This window comes from Mesoplodon mirus, assembly GCF_964341445.2.
Source record: "Mesoplodon mirus genome assembly, chromosome: 7".
In the NCBI taxonomy this organism is placed as follows: domain Eukaryota; kingdom Metazoa; phylum Chordata; class Mammalia; order Artiodactyla; family Ziphiidae; genus Mesoplodon; species Mesoplodon mirus.
Window position 1 is genome coordinate 26,557,159 of NC_138983.1, and position 15,402 is coordinate 26,572,560.

A 15,402-nucleotide genomic window follows, 5' to 3' on the forward strand; every position below is an offset into this window, starting at 1 on the left:
GATGAACAACACAATAAATGAAATTAAAAATTCTCTGGAAGGAATCAATAGCAGAACAACTGAGGCAGAAGAATGGATAAGTGACTTGGAAGATAAAATAGTGGAAATAACTACCGCAGAGCAGAATAAAGAAAAAAAAATGAAAAGAACTGAGGACAGCCTCAGAGACCTCTGGCACAACATTAAACACACCAACATTCGAATTATAGGGGTCCCAGAAAAAGAAGAGAAAAAGAAAGGGACTGAGAAAATATTTGAAGAGACTATAGATAAAAACTTCCCTATTATGGGAAAGGAAATAGTCAATCAAGTCCAGGAAGCGCAGAGAGTCCCATCCAGGATAAATCCAAGGAGGAACACACCAAGACACATATTAATCAAACTATCAGAAATTAAATACAAAGAAAAGATATCAAAAACAGCAAGGGAGGGACTTCCCTGGTGGCACAGTGGTTAAGAATCCACCTGCCAATGCAGGGGACACGAATTCGAGCCCTGGTCTGGAAAGATCCCACATGCCACAGAGCATCTAAGCCCGTGTGCCACAACTACTGATCCTGCTCTCTAGAGCCTGTGAGCCACAACTACTGAGCCTCTGCGTGCCTCAACTACTGAGCCTCTGCGTGCCTCGACTACTGAAGCCCACACACCTAGAGCTTGTGCTCCACAACAAGAGAAGCCACCACAAGAGAAGCCACCGCAATGAGAAGCACGTGTACTGCAACAAAGAGTAGCCCTCACTCGCTGCAACTAGAGAAAGCCTGTGCTCAGCAACGAAGACCCAATGCAGCCAAAAAAAGCAGCAAAGGAAAAGCAACAAATAACATACAAGGGGATCCTCATAAGGTTAACAGCTGATCTTTCAGCAGAAACTCTGCAAGCCCGAAGGGAGTGGCAGGACATATTTAAAGTAATGAAGGGAAAAACCTACAACCAAGATTACTCTACCCAGCAAGGAACACATTCAGATTTGATGGAGAAGTTAAAACTTTTACAAGCAAAAGCTAAGAGAATTCAGCACCACCAAACCAGCTTTACGACAAACGCTAAAGGAACTTCTCTATGCAGGAAACACAAGAGAAGGAAAAGACCTACAATAACAAACCCAAAACAATTCAGAAAATGGTAATAGGAACATACATATCAATATTTACCTTAAATGTAAATGGATTAAATGCTCCAACCAAAAGACATAGACTGTCTGAATGGATACAAAAACAAGACCCATATATCTGCTGTCTACAAGAGACCCACTTCAGACCTAGGGAAGGTCTGAAGTTTTTATCATAAATGGGTGTTGAATTTTGTATGTACGTGTCCCACATCAGACCTAGGGACCCATACAGACTGAAAGTGAGGGGATGGAAAAAGATATTCCATGGAAATGGAAATCAAAAGAAAGCTGGAGTAGCAATTTTCATATCAGACAAAATGGACTTTAAAATAAATACTGTTACAAGAGACAAGGAAGGACACTACAAATGATCAAGGGATCAATCCAAGAAGAAGATATAACAGTTGTAAATATTTATGCACCCAACATAGGAGCACCTCAATGCATAAGGCAAATGCTAACAGCCATAAAATAAAAGGGGAAATTGACAGTAACACAACAATAGTAGGGGACTTTAACACCTCACTTTCACCAATGGACAGATCATCCAAAATGAAAATAAATAAGGAAACACAAGCTTTAAATGATACATTAAACAAGATGGACTTAATTGATATTTATAGGACATTCCATCCAAAAACAACAGAATACTATTTCTTCTCAAGTACTCATGGAACATTCTCCAGGATAGATCATATCTTGGGTCACAAATTAAGCCTTGGTAAATTTAAGAAAATTGAAATTGTATCAAGTATCTTTTCTGACCACAACGCTACGAGACTAGATATGAATTACAGGAAAAAAATCTGTAAAAAATATAAAGACATGGAGGCTAAGCAAAACACTACTAAATAACCAAGAGATCACTGAAGAAATCAAAGAGGAAATAAAAAAATACCTAGAATCAAATGACAATGAAAACACAGCGACCCAAAACCTATGGGATGCAGCAAAAGCAGTTCTAAGAGGGAAGTTTATAGCAATACAATCCTACCTCAAGAAACAAGAAACATCTCAAATAAACAACCTAACCTTACACTTAAAGCAATCAAAGAAAGAAGAACCCAAAAAACCCAAAGTTAGCAGAAGGAAAGAAATCATAAAGATCAGATCAGAAATAAATGAAAAAGAAATGAAGGAAACAATAGCAAAGATCAATTAAGATCAAGAAAAAAAGGGAGAAGACTCAAATCAATAGAATTAGAAGTGAAAAAAGAGAAGTAACAACTGACACTGCAGAAATACAAAGGATCCTGAGACATTACTATAAGCAACTATATGCCAATAAAATGGACAACCTGGAAGAAATGGACAAATTCTTAGAAAAGCACAACCTCCTGAGACTGAACCAGGAAGAAACAGAGAATATGAACAGACCAATCACAAGCACTGAAATTGAAACTGTGATTAAAAATCTTCCAAGAAACAAAAGCCCAGGACCAGATGGCTTCACAGGTGAATTCTGTCAAACATTTGGAGAAGAGCTAACACCTGTCCTTCTCAAACTCTTCCAAAATACAGCAGAGGGAGGAACACTCCCAAACTCATTCTACGAGGCCACTATCACCCTGATACCAAAACCAGTTAAAAATGTCACAAAAAAAGAAAACTACAGGCCAATATCACTGATGAACATAGATGCAAAAATCCTCAACAAAATACTAGCAAACAGAATCCAACAGCACATTAAAAGGTTCATACACTCTGATCAAGTGGGGTTTATCCCAGGAATACAAGGATTCTTCAATATATGCAAATCAATCAATGTGATACACCATATTAACAAATTGACAGATTAAAAACCATATGATCATCTTAATAAATGCAGAAAAAGCTTTCAACAAAATTCAACACCCATTTATGATAAAAACCCTCCAGAAAGTAGGCATAGAGGGAACTTTCCTCAACATAATAAAGGCCACACATGACAAACCCACAGCCAACATTGTTCTCAATGGTGAAAAACTGAAACCATTTCCTCTAAGATCAGGTACAAGACAAGGTTGCCCACTCTCATCGCTATTATTCAACATAGTTTTGGAAGTTTTAGCTACAGTAATCAGAGAAGTAAAAGAAATAAAAGGAATCCAAATCAGAAAAGAAGAAGTAAAACTGTCACTGTTTGCAGATGACATGATACTATACATAGAGAATCTTAAAGATGCTACCAGAAAACTACTAGAGCTAATCAATGAATTTGGTAAAGTAGCAGGATACAAAATTAATGCACAGAAATCTCTTGCATTCCTATACACTAATGACAAAAAATCTGAAAGAGAAATTAAGGAAACACTCCATTTACCATTGCAACAAAAAGGATAAAATACTTAGGAATAAACCTACCTAAGGAGACAAAAGACCTGTATGCCGGAAACTATAAGACACTGATGAAAGAAATTAAAGATGATACAAACAGATGGAGAGATATACCATGTTCTTGGATTCGAAGATTCAACATTGTGAAAATGACTGTACTACCCAAAGCAATCTACAGATTCAGTGCAAACCCTATCAAACTACCAATGGCATTTTTCACAGAACTAGAACAAAAAATTTCACAATTTGTATGGAAACACAAAAGACCCCGAATAACCAAAGCAATCTTGAGAAAGAAAAACAGAGCTGGAGGAATCAGGCTCCCTGACTTCAGACTATACTACTAAGCTACAGTAATCAAGACAGTATGATACTGGTAAAAAACAGAAATATAGATCAATGGAACAGGATAGAAAGCCCAGAGATAAACCCATGCACCTATGGTCACCTTATCTTTAAAAAAATTTTTTTAAAAATTTATTATTTATTTTTGAATGCATTGGGTCTTGTTGCTGTGTGTGGGCTTTCTCTAGTTGCGGCGAACGGGGGCTACTCTTCATTGTGGTGCGTGGGCTTCTCATTGTGGTGGCCTCCCTTGTTGTGGAGCATGGGCTCTGAGTGCGTGGGCTTTAGTAGTTCTGGCACACGGGCTCAGTAGTTGTGGCTGTTGGGCTCTAGAGTGCTGGCTTAGTTGCTCTGCGGCATGTGGGATCTTCCTGGACCAGGGCTTGAAGCTGTGTCCCCTGCATTGGCAGGCAGGTTCTTAACCACTGCGCCACCAGGGAAGCCCTGGTCACCTTATCTTTGATAAAGGAGGCAAGAATATACAATAGAGAAAAGACAACCTCTTCAGTAAGTGGTGCTGGGAAAACTGAACAGCCACATGTAAAAGAATGAAATTAGAACACTCCCTAACACCATACACAAAAATAAACTCAAAATGGATTAAAGGCCTAAATGTAAGGCCAGACACTATAAAACTCTTAGAGGAAAACATAGGCAGAACACTCTATGACATAAATCACAGCATGATCCTTTTTGACACACCTCCTAGAGAAGGGGTCAAACAGGACCTAATGAAACTTAAAAGCTTTTGCACAGCAAAGGAAATCATAAACAAGACAAAAAGACAACCCTCAGAATGGGAGAAAATATTTGCAAACAAAGCAACTGACAAAGGATTAATCTCCAAAATTTACAAGCAGCTAAATATCAAAAAACCAAACATCCCAATCCAAAAATGGGCAGAAGACCTAAATACACATTTCTCCAAAGAAGATATACAGATTGCCAACAAACACATGAAAGGATGCTCAACATCACTAATCATTAGAGAAATGCAAATCAAAACTACAATGAGGTATCACTTCACACCGGTCAGAATGGCCATCATCAAAAAATCTACAAACAACAAATGCTGGAGAGGGTGTGGAGAAAAGGGACCCTCTTGAACTGTTAGTGGGAATGTAAATTGGTACAGCCACTGTGGAGAACAGTATGGAGGTTCCTTAAAAAACTAAAAATAGCACTACCATATGACCCAGCAATCCCACTACTGGGTATATACCCTGAGAAAACCATAATTCAGAAAGAGTCATGTATCACAATGTTCATTGCAGCTGTATTTACAATAGCCAGGACATGGAAGCAACCTAAGTGTCCATCAACAGATGAATGGATAAAGAAGCTGTGGCACATATATATAATGGAATATTACTAAACCATAAAAAGAAACGAAATTGAGTTATTTGTAGTGAGGTGGATGGACCTAGAGTCAGTCATACAGAGTGAAATAAGTCAGAAAGAGAAAAACAAATACAGTATGCTAACACATATACATGGAATCTAAAAAAAAAGGTTCTGAAGAATGTAGGTGCAGGACAGGAATAAAGACGCAGATGTAGAGAATGGACTTGAGGACAGGGGAGGGGGAAGGGTAAGCTGGGAAGAAGTGAGAGAGTGGCATTGACATATATACACTACCAAATGTAAAATAGATAGCTAGTGTAAAGCAGCCACCTAACACAGGGAGATCAGCTCAGTGCCTTGTGACCACCTAGAGGGGTGGGATAGGGAGGGTGGGAGGGAGACACAAGAGGGATGGGATATGGGGATATATGTATATGTATAGCTGATTCACTTTGTTAAACAGCAGAAACTAACACAACAGTGTAAAGCAATTATACTCCAATAAAGATGTTAAAAAATTAAAATTAAAAGAAAAAAAAGAAGAAGGCATAGAAGACAGGAAACAGCAGTTCCAACATAAGAAAATGTCAGTGGAAAACTCGAAAACAGTGGTTGTACATCTGAACCAGGCTAGGTTGGAGCAACAGAATGGAAGGATGTGGGAGAGTTGTGACTAGAATCATTTGATGTTTTTGAAAACATAGAAAAATTATTGACTGACATTTTTTGGAGCATTTGGAGAAAGTAAGTGGCAGGTACAAAGCAAAATAAGAAATGGAAAAAAGTCTCAACAGTTATTAAACTAGAGGACAACTCAAAAGGACATATAATAATATTTTACTTGGCTTGGCAGTAAACAATATTTACATAGTTTTAATAATTTCAACCAGTAGTTCTCAAAGGTTTGAGACATTTTTATACTTTTAAAAATTATTAAAGACCTTAAAAAGAGCTTTTATTTATATGGGATATATCTTTTGCTCTTTTCTGTATGAGGTGAGAAATTAAAACTGAGAAAATTTTAAAATGTTTATTCAAATAAAAATAACACATCATGAAATTGTAACATGAAATAACATTTTTATAAAAAATAACATCTCCTTAAGCAAAAAAATTTAGTGATTAAAAATGGCATTGTTGGGCTTCCCTGGTGGCGCAGTGGTTGAGAGTCCGCCTGCTGATGCGTGGGACAGGGGTTTGTGCCCCGGTCTGGGAGGATCCCACATGCCGCGGAGTGGCTGGGCCCGTGAGCCATGGCCGCTGAGCCTGCGCGTCCGGAGCCTGTGCTCCGCAACGGGAGAGGCCACAACAGTGAGAGGCCTGTGTACCACACACACACACACAAAAAGGCATTGTTTTCTATTTGCAAATCTTCATATCTGGTTTAAAAGGAAACAACTGGATTCTCATATCTGCTTCTGCATACTTTTGCAGTATCATATTATGTAGCTTATGGAAAATTCCACTGTACACTAATGAGAAAATAAAAATAAAGAAGGCAAATAACACTGTAGTATTATAGTGAAAATATTTTTAACCTTGAAGACCCCCCTTCCCACAGTTTTAGAACTACTGATGTAAGGTGACCTTTGAGCCAATCAAAAACTGAAGATGGAAGAAGGGAAAGTGGTGGTGATTGTGTGTGATATAAGTGAGCTAAATCAATTACTATAACAGGACGTAAAAAGTACAGTAAAATGGATACATCAAGAAATAGAGTTACATTATTTGGAAATATAAAGGTATATATCAGAAGAAACGGCCAAAATTATGGAAAGTAGATGAATCTGGGAAGTGGGAACGGGGAAATGTAGGCCAGATCATCACTGTTTTCCAGTGTTTGCATATCAGCTCTTTTTTTTTAAACCAAATGCAAATATCACTTTGGTTAAAATTAAATAACAGAACAAAGCAAAGAACGAAAATTAAATAAGATATGACCCTGCCCTTAGGGGTCATCTAATATGAGTTGTCTTATGTAACAATAATTACTTGTAAATATATGTAGATATACGTAGTTATAATAGATTCTCAATGATACAGTAGCATGATAGATTAGAATTCCTTTGCAGCAGATAATATAAAATTTGACTGAAACTGCCTTAAACAAGAAGAACATTTATTATCTAACATTATGCAAACGTAGAGGTTGAGTAGATTCCTGGTATGGTATAGTTGGTGCCTGAGCAGTGTTGTCAAGGACCAAGTTTCTTTCTTTATTACTACTCTGTCATCCTCACTGCCCTCAAGCTGACTTATACCTTGTGGTCAAATGTGGCCTCAGCAATTCCAGGTGTTAAGACTAGACAAAACAATATCCAGCATAAGAAAAGGCTCATTTCTTCCTGTGACTCCTAGGAGCAAGGAGAGCTTTCTCAGAAGCCTCCCTTCAGAATACACTTTCCTTCTGAACTCTTTGGCCAAGATTGAGTTGCTTGCTATTTATAAATCAGTCAATGGCAGGAGTAATGGGATTATGTAATTGGTTTAGTTTAATCTTCTATGGTGAAGAAGATGTTTGGGAATTAGTTACTGTGACTCCAGATATAAGATGTATTTTAAGATAGTTCCATGTTATTATAGCTGCTCAGCAAAAGGAGAGAACCACTCTAATTAAGGAGACCAAAATGACTTCTTGGGGGAAGAGACGTTTTAGTGGAGCCTTGAAGTATGGTAAGATTTATACAGATCAAAATGGGAGTAGGGATATATACAGAAGAAAGTAATTCCTAGGTCATAGGGGTGTCTGGTGTATTGCATAAATGGACACCATTTCTACCCTCTCTGTATATACACCCTTTGCAATGTGACTTTGCATCGCTGTACGTTAAGAAATGGAGTGTAGGGCTTCCCTTGTGGCGCGGTGGTTGAAAATCTGCCTGCCAATGCAGGGGACACGGGTTCAAGCCCTGGTCTGGGAAGATCCCACATGCCGCGGAGCAACTGGGCCCGTGAGCCACAATTACTGAGCCTGCGCATGTGGAGCTTGTGCTCCACAGCAAGAGAGGCCGCGATAGTGAGAGGCCCGCGCACCGCGATGAAGAGTGGTCCCCGCTTGCCACAACTAGGGGAAGCCCTCGCACAGAAACAAAGACCCAACACAGCAAAAATAAATAAATTAATTAATAAACTCCTGCCCCCAACATCTTAAAAAAAAAAAAAAAAAAAAGAAATGGAGTGTATTTTTTCACCTCTTGAATCTTGGCTGGCTTTATGCTTTGCTTTGGCTAATAGAATATGACAGAAAAAATATTACACGATATATGAGCCTTGGCCTCAAGAAGCCTTGTATGCTCTGCTTTTTTCCTCTTGGAACCCAGTCCAGCCACTATAAAAACAAACTTAGACCACCTTAATAAATGATGATAGGTATCTTGTACTCCAGCTGACAGTGATTCCCCTAAAGCAGAGTCACCTGACAGGCAGCTGACCACAAACTCATAAATAACCCTAGCAGAGAACAGAGAAACTACCTAGATGAGCCTAGCCCAAATTGCCAATCCTCAGAATCTTGAGTTAAATAAATGTTTTGTTTCTTTTTGAAAATTGAGGTATGACTGACACGTAATGTTATATTAGTTTCAGTTGTACAACATAATGATTCAATATTTGTTATGTATTGCAAAATGATCACAGTAAGTCAACATCTGTCACCATACATAGAAATTTTTTTCCTTGTGATAAAACTTTTAAGATTTACTCTCTTAGCAACTTTCAAATATACATTACAATATTATTAACTGTAGTCACCATGCTGTACATTACATGCCCATGACTTATTTATTTTAGAACTGGAAGTTTGTACCTTTTGATTACCTTCATCCAGTTTCACCCCCACCCCCATATCTGGCAACCACTAATCTGTTCTTTGTATCTATGAAGTTTTTTATTTTTAGTTTTTGGGTTTGTTTTTTTAGGTTCCACATATAACTGAGATTGCACAGTATTTGTCTTTCTCTGTCTGACTTATTTCACTTAGCATAATGCCCTCACGGTTCATCCATGTTGTTGCAAATGGCAAGATTTCCTTCTTTTTTTACTGCTGAATACTATTCCATTATATACATATGTATATACCATATCTTCTTTATCCATTCATCCATTAATGGACACTCAGGTTGTTACCATATGTTGGATAGTGTAAATAATGCTGCAGTGTACCTAGGGGTACATACATCTTTGCAAGTTAGTGTTTTCATTTTCTTTGGATAAATGTCCTGAAGTGCAATTGCTGGATAATATGGTTGTTTTATTTTTAATTTTTCAAGGAACCTCCATACTGTTTTCCATAATGGCTGCACCATTTTACCTTCCCACCAACAGTACACAAGGGTTCACTTTTCTCCACATGTTCTTTCTTGTATTTTTGATAATAGCCATTCTAACAAGTGTGGAATGATATCTCATTGTGGTTTCTATTTGCCTTACCCTGATGATTAGCGATGTTGAGCACATTTTCATATACCTGTTGGCCATCTGTTTGTCTTCTTTGGAAAAATGTCTGTTCAGAGCTTCTGCCTTTTTAAATTGGATTGTCTGCTTTTTTTTGCTAGTGAATTGTATGAGTTCTTTATGTATTTTGGATATTAGCCCCTCATCAGATACATGATTTGCAAATATTTTCTCCCATTTGGTAGTTTGCCTTTTCATTTCTTGATTTTTTTGTTTTTTGTTTTTTCATTGTTGTTTTTGTTTTTGTTTGCTGTGCAGAAGCTTTTTAGTTTGATGTAGTCTCATGTGTTTATTTTTGCTTTTGGTGTCAACTCCAAAAAATCATCATCAACACTGTTGTCAAGGAGCTTAACTCCTGTTTTCTTCAAGGAGTTTTATGGTTCCAGGTCTTTTGTTCAAGTCTTTAATCCATTTTGAGTTAATTTTTGTGTACAGTGTGAGTTAATGATCCAGTTTCATTCTTTTGCATGTGGCTGTCCAGTTTTCCCAACACCGTTTAACAAAGAGACTGTTCCTTTCCTATTGACTTTGTTTCTTTAAACATACTAAGCATATATTTTAAAAAATATTTATTTATTTATTTTGGCTATGCTGGGTCTTAGGCATGCAGGATCTTACAGTACCCAGATACATGGTCAAACACCTGTCTAGATATTGCCGTGAAGATAATTTTTAGATGAGATCAACATTTAAGTCAGTTGACTTTGAGTAAAGCAGCTTACCCTTTATAATGTGGATGGACCTCATCTAATCAGTTGAAGGATGTAAGAGAAAAAGACTGAGGTTTCCCAAGGAAGAAGGAATTCTGCTTCCAGACTGCCTCTGGACTTCAGTTGCAATATTACCTCTTTCCTGGGTCTCCAGCCTTTTGGCCTGCCCAAAAGGTCTTAGACTTGCCAGACACCACAATCACATGAGCCAATTCCTTAAAATAAATCTTTCTATATATACACATTCTATTGGTTCTGTTTCTGTGAAGAACACTTACTAATATAAAACCTATCAGAATGGCTAAAAAAAAATAGTGATAACACCAAATGCTGATGGGGCTTTGGAGAAACTGGATCACTTGTACAGAACCAAACAAAATTTAAAATGGTATAACCACTCTGAAAAAATAGGCAGTTTCTTTTAAAATGGAAAATTGACTCAATATTTATTCAGCCCAGCAGTTGCACTCTTGGACGCTTATCACTAAAAAACGAAAACGTGTTCATGTTAGAAACTTGTACATGAATGTTCATAGCAGCTTTATTCATAAGAGCCAAAAACAGAACAACTCAGATGTCTTTCAATGAGTGCATAGTTAAACAAACCATAGTATGTCCACACCATGGAATGTTGCTCAGCAATAGAAAGGAATGAACTATTGATACACACAACAACTTGGACAAATCTCAAAGTAATTATTATGAGTGAAAAGAATCCAATCTCAATGGGTTGCATGATATATGATTTTAATTTATAGTATTCTGGAAATAACAAAATTAGAGAGATAGAGAAAAGATCAGTGTAGTGGATATGGAGACAAAGAACCTGCATGAGGGAGCCTGTGTTAATGGTACAGTTCTGTATCTTGATTGTAGTGGTATAGCTATACAAATAATAAACTTGCACAGAATTATAAACACACAAAGACACATACACAAACTAGTGTATGTATAATTGGTAGGATCATTATAAGCTCTGTGAGTTGTACCAATGTCAAATACACAGTTTTATATTGCACTATTATTATATAAGATGTTAACATTAGGAGAGGCTGAGTGAATGGTGCATAGGACTCCTTGTACATTTCTTTGCAACCACCTGTGAATCAATTATTAAAATGAAAAGTTAAAAAGAAGAGCTTCGGGCTTCCCTGGTGGCTCAGTGATTGAGAGTCCGCCTGCCGATGCAGGGGACACGGGTTCGTGCCCCGGTCCGGGAAGATCCTACATGCCGTGGAGCGGCTGGGCCCGTGAGCCATGGCCGCTGAGCCTGCGCGTCCAGAGCCTGTGCTCCGCAATGGGAGAGGCCACAACAGTGAGAGTCCCGCGTACCGCAAAAAAAAAAAAAAAAGAAGAGCTTCTTGGGACTTCCCTGGTGGCGCAGTGGTTAAGAATCCGCCTTCCAATGCAGGGGACACGGGTTCAATCCCTAGTCCAGGAAGATCCCACATGCCACAGAGCAACTAAGCCCGTGCGCCACAACTACAGAGCCTGTGCTCTAGAGCCCGTGAGCCACAACTACTGAAGCCTGCGTGCCTAGAGCCTGTGCTCCACAACAAGAGAAGCCACCACAATGAGAAGCCCGCTCACCGCAACTAAAGAAAGCCCGCGCTTAGCAATGAAGACCAAATGCAGCCAAAAAAAATAAATAAAACATAAATTAATTAAAAAAAAAAGAAGAGCTTATTGCAGCCTGATTCATACATTTTCTGGGTTGAGAAAGACATTGAAATGCCTTGGTTTTTAGTAAAAGGCAGTTATCCCAGTCCTTTTTTAACTTTCTTGGGTTTAAGGATTGCATTGCTGTTAATTAGTATCCACACCACCCTTACAAAATGCTTTATATAAAAGCAAAGTTTAGGAAGCACAGTATCAATCTCAGCCTTGGTATAAAGGGATTAGTGATGGGTCAAGCCTTGTCTGTAACATTAGGAACCCAGCCTTTGGGTGTTAAAGGGCAGAAAATTTGGTCTCAAGGGTACTAAGGTAACAGAAAAAGCCTCAGCCACAGAGAAATAGAATAGGATCATAGTTGCTGTTTTGTGTATGAGGATCAGAATAGCAGTGATGCCAAAACTGTTCTTCAGTGTTAAACCTGGAGGGTTATGGGATACAGGTTGTTATATTTTTATGGTAACTGTGCTTCTACTTGAAAAACCTAAGTAACTTTTTTTTAGTTAAAACTGAGAATGGGCAGTCCATGTGGAGGCAGAGAATTTCGACACAGTTTTAGGTTCTGTGGTTTGGAGACAAAAGAGGAGCAAGTTTGGAGTGGGAATAGAGACAGTAGCGTGAGCTCAAATGGGCAGCCAGGGCAGGATTCTTCTCGAGCCCATCCTGCCAGAGGGAAGGCTTGTGAGGCTTTGGGAAATAGGCCAAGGAGAATGGGGTAAAGTAGTAGTGTTTCTCTTCACTTATAGATTTTTATCCTGTAGGCGATAAGGGGCTAATCCAGATTGAGTAGAGAAATGAGACAAATGTGCTGTAGGAATTTCAACCAGCAGTATTTTATAGGAGAAATTAGTGTGGATGGAGAGTACCTATATGGCTGAAAATCAGTTTGGTTTTTTTTTTAATTTTATTTTTTGGCTGTGTGGCATGTGAGATCTTGGTTCCCCGACCAGGGATTGAACCTGGGCCCCCTGCATTGGAAGGTGGAATCTTGGCCACTGGACCACCAGGGAAGTCCCCCAAAACCAGTTTTATTCAACAAAAAGTGTTGTATTGGGTTGGCCAAAAAGTACCGTAACAGTGTACAGAAACCCGAATGAACTTTTTGGCCAACCCAATAATTCAACAAAGTGGTGAGGGTCCTGACTCACATGGGGGTATAAGATAGAGACATGTATTTATGAAAATGATTCTGTACTCTAGTAAATCTTTTTCAGCGTGGACTAATTTTTATCTCTTCATAGTCATACTCTGCACGATCTGTATATAGTGCATCAAACTTAGAGGTGTGACCTTAAATTTAAATTTTGTTTAAAAAACCAGGAGGTCAATAAATTTAAACTGCTTAACAACTAGGTATACAAAAAAAAAAAGATAGAGACATGTGAGAGGACTAACGCAGCTGAATCTTTTAAAAAAGGGCTGGAGTTTGAACTTGAGTACGTAGAAAAAAATGGTAACATCCATGGAAAAGAGTTAACTTGGGAAGAGAAGTTGTTTTGCTTTGCTGTGTGGGTTATGGTGGGAGGGCCATAAAATGGTGAGATTGAGGGACTGGACTAGCAGCCCTCCCACAGCTGGTTGAAGCTTGAGTTTGGACCATCCTATGACTGGCGGGCCACAGCTGACAGGAGTGGGGAGGGAGGGAGGGCCCAAAGGAGAGCTTTGGGAAATGATTACCTCTGGGGTGCAAAGAATGAAGCAAAGCAGGTTAAGTGAAAAATGCGATGTATAAGGGCCACAGCGAAGTTTAAATAAGTTCCAGTCTTAGTCCCAAAACCTTTAGACTCGACATATTTATGCCTACCACTTCCATTTAAAAGTTGGGGTATTGTCACATCTTAACTCTGGACTGTTGTCATGACTTCGATTCATGCTCAGTAATTTGGAAGGGGTTTTTAAAAATATGGTGACTTTACAATATGAGTAGAGTTGTTTGGCTTTGGTATGTTTAGTCCCTGCTTATAAAAGATGGCAAGAGAGACTGTTCTGGACCACTGTGCTTAGAGACCCCTCATGCATAAGAAAGAAGCACTGTGTAAGCTCCATAATGAATGGGACCATTCCAGATGTGTGTGAGCCCTAGATCACGATGTCTAACATTGTAAAATACATAAACTAAAACACCGGCAGCTTTTCCTTTAGCCTGCTCAAAGTCTTATCTGCTTCTGTATTCCCATGTCACTTCCCATGAGAGCATGTATGAATCTTCTTCTGTTTTGGGTAATAACATTGGTTATAAATTTACTCCCTCTCCCCCTTCTTAATACTGTAGTTTAGTAGTTTTTAGCACTTTCTCCTTTGGCCATGTCTGAAAGAAAGTCTGGGGAATTCCCTGGTGGTCCAGTGGTTGGGACTCCTTGCTTTCACTGTCGAGGGCCCAGGTTCGATCCCTGATCGGGGAACTAAGATCCTGCAAGCTGCACGGTGCAGCTGGGAAAAAAAAAGTCTGACTGAGTTGTCCTGTGAAGAAGATAATGGGAACTTCAGTTTACTCCAGGTTACACAGTCAATATTTTAATTTCCAGGCTGGAGTCTCTCTTCTATAAATTGTCTGTTACTATTTTTGCCAATGATATTTTTTGCTGCCAAGAGCTATAGAATGATATAGAATAGTATCATGAAAAACAGGTCAGTTTCTTGAAAGATGTGTTTTTGATTTATTTTTTCCTTTTGGTTTTTAAGCAATTTGGATTATTTAATGTATGAATCACTTCTTCCCTCAGGTAACTGTGAGAGATCAAAAACCAAGTTTCCCTACAAAGTAACAGAGATTCTAGGCAGATGTTATAAAGTTTAGGAAATACCCAGCAGCTCTAGAGGTTGGTATCTATCCTGTGTCCAGTTCGTCTTATGATTTGCTTTTTGGACTTCTTTTGTTTGGGGTTTCCTACTTGGTGACTGGTCTGCCCTTCAAAGCTAACACTGCTTATGGGCAATGACAAACGGCCGAGTTCTACCCAGGTAACAGACATACCTTGTAAAGAAGGCCCTACCTTACAAGATTAGAGCCAAAGCCTTTCAATTCTGTGGAATGTTATTTTTTTTTTTTTTTTTTTTTCTTTTTGAGGTATGCGGGCCTCTCACTGTTGTGGCCTCTCCCGTTGCGGAGCACAGGCTCCGGACGCGCAGGCCCAGCGGCCATGGCTCACGGGCCCAGCCACTCCGCGGCACGTGGGATCCTCCCAGACCGGGGCACGAACCCGTATCCCCTGCATCGGCAGGCGGACTCTCAACCACTGCGCCACCAGGGAGGCCCGGAATGTTATTTTTAAGCTGGCTTTCACACTTAACTCCCGATCTGTAGTGGGTTAAAATGGGATTTTGTAAGTGGTCCTGGCAGTTTCACTCTTAGTGTCCCAGCTTAGAGCTGGGTGCTGGAAACTTAGCATCTCCCTTAAGGGGCAGTAGCTTGACAGGTTTCCCTACACAGAGTCTTGGCATTGGGTA

At 39.1% G+C, this 15,402-nt stretch overlaps 1 protein-coding gene across 1 annotated transcript in view; it reads left to right on the forward strand.

The window, feature by feature from the left end:
- CCDC73 (coiled-coil domain containing 73) overlaps positions 1 to 15,402 on the forward strand; it is a 137,131-nt gene that overhangs the window by 19,048 nt on the left and 102,681 nt on the right. The window lies entirely within an intron of this gene.